Below are 13,416 nucleotides of genomic sequence, written 5' to 3'. Positions count from 1 at the left end.
ATACAGTCGTAGTTAGTTAATTAAAAGTCAATTATGCAAAGATTATCAAATTGTGTGTTTGGGTAAATTGACGTCACGCACCAAATCTCTTATTATATATTCATAACAACTGATGTTTCCAACTATTATATGCGTGTTTCTATATGCAACGATCTGCTGAGGCGATCCTCACCTAAGAAGCTGATAGTGGCAGGCCAATGTTATCGGGTTCCCGTATTTATACAGAGATAGAGGTTTACCTTTGTCTCGCTATCATGTCGTGACAATCGTATGTAGGGCACACTATCTAGGAGCAAATAGTTTTTTACTAATTTACAATATTTACAAAATTGTAAACACTTCATTTCCTAATTTAATTTTAAGATTGCACGAGTAAAAGACATGTTCCTAATAACATTTTTTTATTATTAATGCACAATACAAGTGTCTGAACTGTATTTAAATTTGAAAGCTTTTGATTTTAATGAACATTTTTCTATTAATCTTAACTGACCCTTACCAAATAGCAGATACTATAGTTGAACAACAACCTCGCAAGTCGCGCACGGGGTCAGGGAGATAAATTAAATGTTTTAAATTACATTTTGTTATAAGTACAAGACAAAATAAGTCCAAATGAACTTCTAATATTGTTCATTAATTCCTTCAAGGCATTAATAGTCACGTGAATGTTGCTCTGTCTTTAGATTTATTTGAGAAATAAATATTGTCACAGACAAACAAAACTTTTATTTGTTTAAAAAAAGCCAAAAAGTAATATTAAAAATCTTTAAAATATATAGGTAATGTTCTCAAAATACGAGACGCTTATATTATATGTAGGTGTACCTACATTAGTGCCTTTGAATATTCTATTTGAAATATCATGAAATAATTAAATATAGATTTCCAATTTCTAAATATGATGTCTGTAACAGATCGCTGCGGCGCCCTCCGCCTTAATTATCAGTGTGCATTAACTAATAGCACCTCATTTGTATTTGTTGGGTTTGCCAGCGGGTTAAACCCGTTTCTAACGATATAAACGCGGTGCGCGGCCACTTCGAACACAGTCTAAGTTCGTGTCTCTTCACTGAAGTAACAGTTCTCACCTTCATCAGCTACGATATATCCTTCGTGTCCGTCAAGATGGTGAAAAATTCAATGTTGCTGTTGGTCTGCGTCACATTCCTGGTGATCGTTTCGTCTCCGAAAAATGCCGTCGAAGCGGACAAACTTATCGGCAGCTGCGTGTGGGGCGCCGTCAACTACACCTCGAACTGCAACGCCGAGTGCAAGAGGCGAGGATACAAGGGAGGTCATTGCGGGAGCTTTGCTAATGTCAACTGTTGGTGTGAAACGTAATATTACTATCAGACAGAATACACAGACCTAAATAAGCATCTAACGACATCAATCGCCCAGCAGCTATTCGCATTTAAGAAGTTGCAGGTTTTTTCAACATATTCAGAAACGGTATAACATTTGTAACATTTTTATTTAGTAATGATGTTCTATTTTAATGACAACTTGTCAAGTCAATAAAATGACCTGTTTAAATATTGATCGCTTATTTTATTGCATCCCATGTCATTTTTTTATTTCATTCGTATTAATATACTGCCGGTATGAGACAGCGTAATTTATTTACTGTTTTATAAAGAAGTAATTTTAATATTATATAAAGTTAAAACGTTAATGTTACAAGAAAACTCATTAAATATTTTCCATAGGAATGTCTAATGTCCTTACGGCGCTATGCAAGATGTTTATATTGTCGAGTTAGAGGTGAATGTTTTCCTAGACTAGTTTTGTGAATGGGTGTACGATGTTAATGTTAATGTATTTTTATTGTATTTGTTCTCGTGTATGTCCCGCCGTCCATTGGTTTCTATGTCGGTGGGTTCTAGCACTAAAATATATGCCTTGGTTTGAGGTAAACTCATTTTAATAAGTTTTCATTGAACCTTAGGACGATACCTATTGCTCGTTGTTATTGAACTCATAACCGATTTAAAAATATTAGTAAAAAAATATTCATCTTTTAGGTATTTCTCATAAAAATCGCCAAAATATTAAGTATTAAAAACAATATTTAATAAATGAGTATTTATGAAATATACAATATTGGTGTCCTTTTCTTTACAATATATTATTTGAAATACAAATCAATATACGAAAATTCATATGATGTTTTCAACATTAACAAAATTGTGGTCTTAAATTCGACACGTTTATTTAAAAGAAAACGTCTGGCGAAGACCAGTTTTACTTTAATGTATCGTTCCCCCCGATGATCCCTCCGCTAAGAAACAAAAACAAGTGAACTCAGCATCTGTCGATCACATTGACTAAGCTAGGTGCAAGTGTCGCTTGTCAAAACAGCTAGCCAGCTTCGTACCGAACACATTTACATAGTAAATTAAATGGCCACAACAACATGTATATTATTAATGCGATACCGAATTTGATTCGTATATATGTATGTTATTGTTTTTAATAAAATTGGCTAATTTGAAATAAATTGTAAACGAACCTACGTAACCTAAAAGATGAGATAAACTATCAAAATTGTATTGTATTGTGTGTTATTGTAAATTGAATTGTTCTTACAATTTTACCGTGACATACATAAACATATTTAAAACAGTAAAGTGATTTTGCCAACATATCTATATTTATATGTTTATTTTTATTTCCTACTTATACATACATAGGTACAATTAGAGTCTAAGTGGATTACTTTGGAATCAATTATTTAACACTTATGAAGCTTCACATTATTTTTTTTAATTTATACTAGACACATATCTTGTATAAATTTAAACAAACATCGATTCATTCAAAATAAACTTCCTATTTTTTGTGCAACCTCATTTATTATTTATTTATTATTTTTAAACCAATATTTATTAGGAATATTAATAATACCCAAATGATTGTTACATTGCAACAGTCGTAATAAGCGTTTCTAATTGTCATCAATCTATAGATCTAATTATAATTCTATAATAATGATTCCATGATCACAATTGTTTTATATATTTGTTAATTTTTTGATGGAAAATATCATTGTACTACAATTAAATGTATTTTCCAGGGTGAAGGTCATTGACATATACAGTACGAGTTGAAGACAGCTTCAAGTGAACGGGAAAATAAATAATTTTCAACAAGACGTGTAGTGCAATTCTGTAGGAACCACTTGTAAAATGTTGACAATCGACTTACGATGATATGTCATTTTGATACGCTTATCCTTAAAATTTTACTAATAATTTTACTAGCTGTGCCCGCGACCTCGTGCGCGTTAGAATTTTACAAAAAAAAATGTTCAGTTCGCAGATTTTACTATAACTTATTAACTACAACTTCAAGAACCAACGTGAAATTGAAGTTAAATGTATTTAAAAGAATGACAATAACCTATTTACAGCATTTGTGTTTCGTTCTATATAAAATATAATTTTGTGTTTTACACATCAATATTTAATATTTTATTTACATTTAAATAATCATGATCTCATATCAATATAGACATGGTTTTAGTAGTTTTTTTTAAGAGAGATTATTTTTAAATTAATGAATTATTTTTTTAAATTAATTGCGCTTACTTTGGCTGAACCTTACGAGATAGATAAAAATAAAGTACCACACTATTGTACACCTTAAAAAGGTCTTCAAAAAAGTCCGCGATGGTATATGTCTATCTTTTAGGGATAGCCCACAACAAACATTTTTATCCTTTATATTTTACGAGAAATAATGGTTTATTTTCGAAGACATTTTAAGCAATACAGTATTAATCCTTATCCAATTAAGTACTTTAATTACATTGTGCATTTAATATAGATTAATATGCCCCTTTACAGCATGTAATTTAAATTAATGTTTTCGAAGAAATTACAGACTTAAAACGCAGAGACATAGCGGTTTGTATAATGACAAAAATCTATGAACTTTGTATACACATAATGACATTCTGTAGTATATTTAGTATTAGTATTGCACCCGTGCGAAGCCGAGTCGCTAGTTATTTATGAAAGCGAAAAAAACAAATCATGTTAGTTTACAATATTTATAACAAATATTGATATTCAATATGAAATGATACGCTAGAGTTTATAACTTAAATATAATTTCAAATTCAATAAAAAATTATAAAATTTTGTAATCGTGGTAATCACAGAGAGCAAAAGAAACTTTATAGACGAGACAAAAGTTGATGAGAAAATTGATCGATTTGAACAAATAGGATATCCATAAAGATGTAGAATAGAATTGTAGTAAGCGACGTGTGGGCATTTATAAGTTCATTGTCTATTAGAGTGCAAAACAAAACAAAACGCGGTAGTTTATGTAATAAAGTTATATATTTATATTTATTGTAAATAGAAACATTCAGTTCCAACTTATTATTTTATACACTCGGAAAAGAATTTCGTAAAATTCACGAATCAACGATACTTTTTTTTATCTTCCTCGTGTTACACTTCTAATAAAAACGAGTGCGCGGGCGCTTTGGAATTTTCTAATGTTTTATGACAATGAATTTCTATGCGCACATTTATTTCTTACGAACTGCTGCCGTACAATGTAGTCTTTTTAGAAGCCCCGTGGAATACCACACAATCTTCGGAATTGCGGTCATTAGGTTTTGTATTTATCTATTTGCACACCAACTACAATATAAAATAAATTTAGACAAGATTGAATGATTACAAAAAATAATCTCTCCCTCGCGTCTCGATAAAAATGACTTGACTTTATTTTCCCATAGAAAATCCTCAGCAACCGTATCGATTATTTCAAATTACCCCCCACCTGAATGTCAAGAAATGCGCCTCAACTGTATCGTACACCCATTCACAAAACTAGTCTAGGAAAACATTCACCTCTAACTCGACAATATAAACATCTTGCATAGCGCCGTAAGGACATTAGACATTCTTATGGAAAACATTTAATGAGTTTTCTTGTAACATTAACGTTTTAACTTTATATAATATTAAAATTTCTTGTTTATAAAACAGTAAATAAATTACGCTGTCTCATACCGGCAGTATATTAATACGAATGAAATAAAAAAATGACATGGGATGCAATAAAATAAGCGATCAATATTTAAACAGGTCATTTTATTGACTTGACAAGTTGTCATTAAAATAGAACATCATTACTAAATAAAAATGTTACAAATGTTATACCGTTTCTGAATATGTTGAAAAAACCTGCAACTTCTTAAATGCGAATAGCTGCTGGGCGATTGATGTCGTTAGATGCTTATTTAGGTCTGTGTATTCTGTCTGATAGTAATATTACGTTTCACACCAACAGTTGACATTAGCAAAGCTCCCGCAATGACCTCCCTTGTATCCTCGCCTCTTGCACTCGGCGTTGCAGTTCGAGGTGTAGTTGACGGCGCCCCACACGCAGCTGCCGATAAGTTTGTCCGCTTCGACGGCATTTTTCGGAGACGAAACGATCACCAGGAATGTGACGCAAACCAACAGCAACATTGAATTTTTCACCATTTTGACGGACACGAAGGATATATCGTAGCTGATGAAGGTGAGAACTGTTACTTCAGTGAAGAGACACGAACTTAGACTGTGTTCGAAGTGGCCGCGCACCGCGTTTATATCGTTAGAAACGGGTTTAACCCGCTGGCAAAAGGCTCGTTTTCTAACGGACAATAAAATACTAATAAATAAGGAAAATCCGATCACCCAATTAACGAGTTGTTTGTCTGGTAAAACTTGAACTTATTCAAGGTACATAATATTATATATACTATGTACCTTGAATAAATTCAAGTTGTATATCTTATATAATATATATATTTTCTGTAAGTGAATCCGATTTTGATTACTTTTTTTGCGTGTTTTAGTGAGTCCTTGGTTGGTTAAGCTTAGACCGAGCAGGTGGCGCTGCGACTGGGAATTTTGGAATAAATTAATAAAATACTAGCATAATAGTTATTGGATGAAGTCGGCACGCGCCGCTAGTGTATGTTGTATACAGATATAGTTATGTTATGTTATCTTATTGTCATCAACGTAATTGTCGTAATTATATTCCATTTATTCTATCCGTTTATTATTACACTGATAACCTTTCAATCCAGTTTATCTTTTTATAACAAAAATGAAACTAAAATATATAGTAAATAAAAATAAATAATAAAATGTACAATATATTAATTTCATTTATAACAACAACAGATTAAATGTCAATAAAATTTGTAACAACTACCTGAACATGCGGCTTTACCCGCGCGACATTTAAAATAATCATCGTTTTATCTAAATCAGTTCAGCGGTTTAACCACGAAGCAAACAGACAGAATTACTTTCGCATTTATATTTGTATTTATAAAATAATAAAACTTAAGTCATTGTAAATATTTTTTTAAGGTACAGTTTATTGATACGGGGGAGTAACGTGCAACTTTACGAGTACTTACTTATGTAGATCTCTTCATATTTCTTTGAAAAAACTCATTCATTTTTAATGGGGTTATATTTTATTTTGTTGTCAAAACATATTATGTTAAATTAAATACGTCTAAATATATGAAATACAAAAAACGTATTATATTTCTCCAATTATGTTCTCTAAGACAGGTGGAGCTGTACGTGAGAACGAATTACTTGCTACAGTTCTTTAAATAATTTGTAAGCCTCTGTTAAAATATTTAATTATTGAATATTAAGTTAAAAAATTGATATTCTTTCACTAGTTTTTCAATCCGACTCCAGCACCACCCGGAATGGTGTTTAACATTTCTTAACAGGGATAATGTGCCATTTATTGTAAAAAAACGTCAAAGATATGTATTTTTTTGGTTTATCTATCTGATGTTTCATCAAACGTATCCTGTTTATTGATTGAATTGAATCAATACTCTGTGTAAATGAGAGAGCAGCGGTACTCAAAGATTGACGAGAAACATATTTTAGTAAATAACGAGCACGCTGACGAAGTAACGACACGGCCGAGGCTCGCGTTGTACAGATATTTAGACTTAGAGTATGAGCCGCCACCGTCGTGGTCACCGCTTCCCAAACATTTTGGGATTTTTATTACGAATGGCAGCGGTGAGGTAGTTTATAGAGCTTACAAATTCTAATGATTTCACGTCGCATCGTGATGTTTGTCTTGTTCCTGTTTCTAAAACAGATGATACTTCTCACGTCTTCAAATAAAAATGCAAAATGTTTGTAAACAGTCTCCTTAAAATAATTTATATATAGAAAAAATCTAAATACAGTTTATACTTTCGTTTAATACTTAATATCCGATGAACTTTGTCGTATTTTCTTGCTCACCGATCCGGATATAATTACCAAGTTTGATATTAATAACAAAGGGATTTCAGTAGATTTTAATAACAAAGGGAGTAATCACGTACATTAAAGTAGATGTTGGTATATTTGTTTGAGATTAATCGACATAGACGTATTCTTATGGAGGCTTAGACACTATCAACTTGCTTGTAAATAGAGAGCGCTGCAAGACACCGACTTCTATACCGTTGAACGGATTACCATAATAATTGGTACTTGTATATTGAACGCGGTGAATATTCGAACGTAAGTCTTACTGGATGTTGTTTTTAAAGCAACGCACTGCATGTCGACCATGAGCTAGTTCAACAAAACACATCTCAGTGGACGTATCGGACAGAAAGATGAACATTAAAATTTAATTCTACTTAATAAGGGAACATAGTCACATGACGTTAGTACCTTTTACTATTTCCAGTTAGATCTCGATAAAAACCTTATTACGAATAATATCGGCGTGTTAGGTGTGGGCGTCGGCGTTTGCTCCAATGTCGGCTGAGAGGAGCTGAGCTACAGAGGGATAATGTATTTGAGATGTTTGTATTGTCATTTAAACGTCCTAACGATTTTGATACATGAATAATTGTATGTGAGTGTTCTAAACAATGTTTATTCGCACAGTTGAAATTAAATACTTATTCAAAATGTCATAAATTTATAAGTACTTGTGTATGTGTGTGTATTATTATTATTAAATCAAGTTTACCTTTGTGGAAGCCAATTAAAATAATAACAGATAAACTAAAGTTCTATATAAGATTTGTATATATTTTTTTGTATAGCTTTAAAGGATAATGCTATACGCATTTTTAAAATAATTGAACTTAAATACATACAGAACGAAGTTAATAATTGATATCATGATCGCGTGGAATGTAAAAAAAAATGCAGTATTTTTCCTGTTATAATAATTATGATTCTGAGACGCAAAATAAATCAGTCTTCTGTCACCAGCGGAGGCAATAAAATTTTGTGTTAACATTCTGTAGCCTATTCCAGTCGAAGAAGGATCTAAATAAACAAACATTGGATGTACATGTCCCATGTTATTTTCTAATAGCTCTGCTATGTTTCCGCTACAAACAGTTCTTACACAACACTATACGTAACACTCATCAATCAATTTGTTATAAATGTTAACGATTTTCAAATTAGGATAGACATAGGAAATTATAAGTTTAAGTAACATCAGATGAAATCGTACACAATACAAAGAGAACGGAAAGAGAAATGAAAGGCAACGCTTTTTCCTCGCTTGATGACTTTAGCCAATTCAGACTTCGCTCCAAAAAGCAATGCATTTAAAGTAAGAATTTTTTACATTAAGGGCTTTAATGGGTTAATTCAAAGCCTATATACAGCACATATATATATATTATTATTATTATATTTATTTATTTATTTATCTATTTATCTATTTATCTATTTATCTATTTATCTATTTATCTATTTATCTATTTATCTATTTATCTATTTATCTATTTATCTATTTATCTATTTATCTATTTATCTATTTATCTATTTATCTATTTATCTATTTATCTATTTATCTATTTATTTATTTATTTATTTATCTATTTATTTATTTATTTATTTGTTTATTTATTTATTTATTTATTTGTTTATTTATTTATTTATTTATTTATTTATTTATTTATTTATTTGTTTATTTATTTATTTATTTATCTATTTGTTTATTTATTTATTTATTTATTTATTTATTTATTTATTTATTTATTTATTTGTTTATTTATTTATTTATTTATTCATTTATTCATTTATTTATCTATTTATCTATTTATTTATTTATTTATTTATTTATTTATTTATTTATCTATTTATTTATTTATTTATCTATTTATTTATTTATTTATCTATTCATCTATTCATTTATTCATTTATTCATTTATTCATTTATTCATTTATTAATTTATTCATTTATTCATTTATTCATTTATTTGGGAAACAAACAATTTTAAAAACACTGTAATATAATGTAATAATACATAAGCTTAGCCTATACGAGCGTGTGCTCTTGTTTGATTTGCAATTTAAACCAAAGCAAAATAATGATTATTAATAGTTAAAGAAATTGTCAGAGCGATAACAGAATAGCTAATAATAATCACATAAGTCTATTATCAATTAAAGTTTCTAGAAGTTATTCGATATTCCACTCGACTTTAATTTTTATTTCAAATTTAATACAAACAATTCAATAACAACTTGCCAGGTATAAAAACGCAATTTTTCAAAGAATCCGTAACAAATACCATTGATATTCAAGTTCTCGATGGATGACGTCACGTTAATTCAACACCCAAGTTGGTCATTTGTTTTTGTTTCTCCTGTCGCTGGAGTGTATGCATAATTAATGCTATATAATTTTGTTGTAACAAGGACGTCGCTAGAACCAAACAAATCAAATACTATTAATAAGGTAAAAATAAAATTAAACCTTTAGATCCACCAAAAGTATTTATTTTGTGTGAGGGCTTATGCGTCAATGATTTATCGTTATGATCGTCTAGCAAACGGGTGTAGTAAAAAAAACTTGTTTTATTTTTGTCTCGTTTAATATTACGGCAGTGACAATAAATAATAATAAATTAACAATTTGAAATAGGTACTTATTTTTAATTGATACTAAACCTTTATTGTTTTTAAATTCAGTAATTTAAAAAAAAAAAAAATTTAATCATTTACAAATTATTTTAAATAAATAAGACCATCTTCTCAGCCCACAGCATCGCCTGGTCGACACGCGCTGTAACGAACACAAATCTTATATAGAACTTTAGTTTATCTGTTAGTATTTTAATTGGCTTCCACAAAGGTAAACTTGAGTGACATTTGAACGTATTGTCTAGTTTTGGCGTTAATATATAAGTAGGAGAATCAGTTTGACAGTGACGTACCGACATCTCCTCATCCCACTAATCCGATGACGTCGACAATGGCGTTCAATTTGTCGATACACCTCTCGATCTTGTTGATGATGAGAGCTGCCACGATCGATGTGCCGTTACTGGAGATAAATAATCTGTGTTAGGCTTTCGTCGTTTTAATAATAGGCATTAAATTTTAACCCATCAATATTACGGCGCTGCTCTGGAAAAATTTGCAACAGTGGATACATTGAAATAAATAATTTAAACAAATGACTATAATGTAGCGCGATCCTTTTGAGACTTCGAGCTAAAATGATTTTGGTTGGAATGATTTATTATAACCCACAAAGGTGAGCTATTGGGAATATAAAGCAAATTTAATGCTTCCGGGTATCCTTCGTATGTACCCAATGTTTTCTTATTCTATTGGACATCTCTGTCTTAGATCTCTGCTCCATATTTATTAAAAAATCTGTATATTTATGATAAGAAAGACTTTGTACGGCAGTTATGTGCACGGCAGTCTATTTAAAGCAATTCATAATGATTCTCTCGATTAAAATTGTCTTTTATTAAAATAATCCTCATACTAAATATTGAAATATATATTAATTAAATAATATTCCAATAATACTAACGTTTGACCGCTTACGCAGGAACATAACTGAAAATACAGAAATAGTTAATTAGTATCATTCTATCATATCATATATTATAATATAGTGCTTGATACATTAACTATGGTTAACTCTACCATTCGTGTGGCAATAATCGTAACATTCGTAACAAACGCCATCATTTTTTAAAAAGAAGAATGAGTTTTGTCGCGATCGAGCTTGGAAGTTGGTCGTGCTTCTCTCATTCGGGTCGTGCCTGATAGTAAATTTCATTGGCAAGAGTACCGTTGTCGTTGGTCTCACACTTATATGCCATGTTATATACTGAGCCGTGAAATATTCTCCCTCGAAACAGCTGTGGCAGAAATCAGCCAAAAAGTCATCACCATCATTTGATGAGATTTGTATTTCCTTTGAAAAGCTCTGTACGTTACAAACTATCGAACTAGTAACACATAACAGGAGTAATATGAAATGAACAGCAGTTTTTATTAAGTAATACGTACGTTATAAACATATCGGCACCACATAACACGTATCGCTTGTGTTATGTGGTATGGTCCTCAAAGCGACTCATACGGTAGTAATAAATATTGAGATGGAAGGATAAACGATTTTTATATTTACCATCAACAGGACAGGCAGCAAGAGAGCGAAGTGTGGGAGCCATGACAGCACACGGGACGACATGGTCACGTCACGACTACTCGACGACTACTGACTTACATTTGCGACTATTTCTTTATATACTCGTACTATCCATTTTCTATGTAGATCGAGTATTCTTATTGAAATAAAAGTGCTCATGAGATGTTTTGTGTATTGAACCTCGAGAAAATTATATAAGTTATTAACAAACATAATATAGGTATATTAACAAACTTATAAATAAAATTCAGGCGTTTCGTTTTAATTATTTTATATAAATTAAAAAGAAAAGAAAAGTTTTAATGGATTTAAATCGACACATAATTTAAGCAATGGTTATTATTTAAACAAAAAATAAATGATTATTGAAACAGCAGAAGTCGTTAGCTTAGCTAGTTTTTAAATATTTTTATGATAATAATTGATGTCATTGCTTTATTTTTCTATTTGCATTCAAATAAAGTACCTCGTGCTAGTTCCATTCAAGACGCGTCGAGAGCGCATCGAATCGTGTACGTAGATGTTTCACGAAATGCATTCTAACAAAAAAATATACTCATTAAAATTGCAACAAATAGATTTTGATAAGTGTTTTATGACCAAGACAACAAGAGTCGACAGTGTTAAAATAAATTTAAGAATATTCAAATTATTTCAGACGGCGCTATATTCAATATTATATAGTGTTAGGACACAATGATCTCCTCATTGTGTGCCGATCGATTTATCTCAAAGAATAAATAACATTTAAACTGCAAGTATCGAATCTACGAGACTAAACATATTATATAATAATGTTAAGTAATTTGAGTAGCAAGAGATGCTTTTCTATTTATGAGAGGCTAAAAAAGGTAAAAAAGCATATTTGATTCTTAAATAATTCCTTGGCCCGTTGGTTAGAACGCGTGCATCTTAACCGATGATTGCGGGTTCAACCACAGAATTTTCATTTGCTTTATTTATGTTTATAATTCATCTCTTCTTGAAAACATCTTGAGGAATCCTGCATGTGTCTTATTTCATCCACCAACCCGCATTGGAGCAGCGTGGTGGAGTATGCTTAGCCTAGCCTATTTAATAGCCTATCTCTCGTAGGGTTCAGCCAACGTTTGTAATGGAAGCGCAAAAAATGTATTTATTTACGACATCACATTGGACACCCTTAATATTATCAGGGTTTTTCTACTATATTGTGAACGTATTATACATATAAACCTTCCTCTTGAATCACTTCTTCTATTAAAAAAGATTTAAAGAAGTAGGCTTATAAAGGGACAGACAGACGACGGGTTGTTGTTTTATCCTGTGTAGTGACTATTTCTGTGGTGGCAACAGGCTGGTTAGCGTTACCTTACTTTTGATATTTTGTAACTTATAAATAATCTATTGAAAATAAACACGATTATACGCGTTCGATTTCAAGTGCAGTCTTTTTAACCTTTTGGAAGGATTGATGGTCTGTGTGAAATATTATTATTATTCATTGCAATAAAGTACATAACTGAATACAATTCTAATAAAATAACCACTGATTTTTCTATTCTACATTACGAAATGGCGGTAGATTTACAATTTAAGCCAACATGACGCTTCAAAAGCGCTGACAAGAGCATACTTTAATCACATTTAGATTTTTAATATAATCCCCTTTATTAACAAATGTAGAATTATTCTAAAAAAATGTTTAAGTACCGTTTTAAATACCTACATTTTATATAATTAAGCAGCATGTCCTGTTTGTTCATGTTAAAAAAAATCTCTATACGGACGACTATTATGTTTTCGCGGTGGGGATTCAATTTTAGGTTTGTATTTTGGTTAAACGTTTCTATATATAACCTGTGACGTAAATTTAGTGCAGACAACTTCTTCAGAGATTATTAATGTAACGTATATAGTAGATACCGAATATCGTCTCCTGATCGTCCCGCA

General features: G+C 30.8%; 1 long non-coding RNA gene across 1 annotated transcript; it reads right to left on the bottom strand.

The window, feature by feature from the left end:
- Positions 1-10,246: 10,246 nt before the first annotated feature.
- Positions 10,247-11,553, bottom strand: LOC113392063 (uncharacterized). The gene is made up of 3 exons (XR_003368384.2): positions 11,464-11,553; positions 10,858-10,883; positions 10,247-10,356 (listed from the first exon to the last, which is right to left on the bottom strand). It is a non-coding gene; the product is annotated as an uncharacterized LOC113392063 (long non-coding RNA).
- Between the last annotated feature and the right edge of the window lie 1,863 nt (positions 11,554-13,416).

This window comes from Vanessa tameamea, chromosome 27 (assembly GCF_037043105.1).
Source record: "Vanessa tameamea isolate UH-Manoa-2023 chromosome 27, ilVanTame1 primary haplotype, whole genome shotgun sequence".
Taxonomy (NCBI): domain Eukaryota; kingdom Metazoa; phylum Arthropoda; class Insecta; order Lepidoptera; family Nymphalidae; genus Vanessa; species Vanessa tameamea.
Note: the sequence above shows the minus strand (reverse complement) of the source record. Positions and strands in the feature narration are given on the sequence as shown.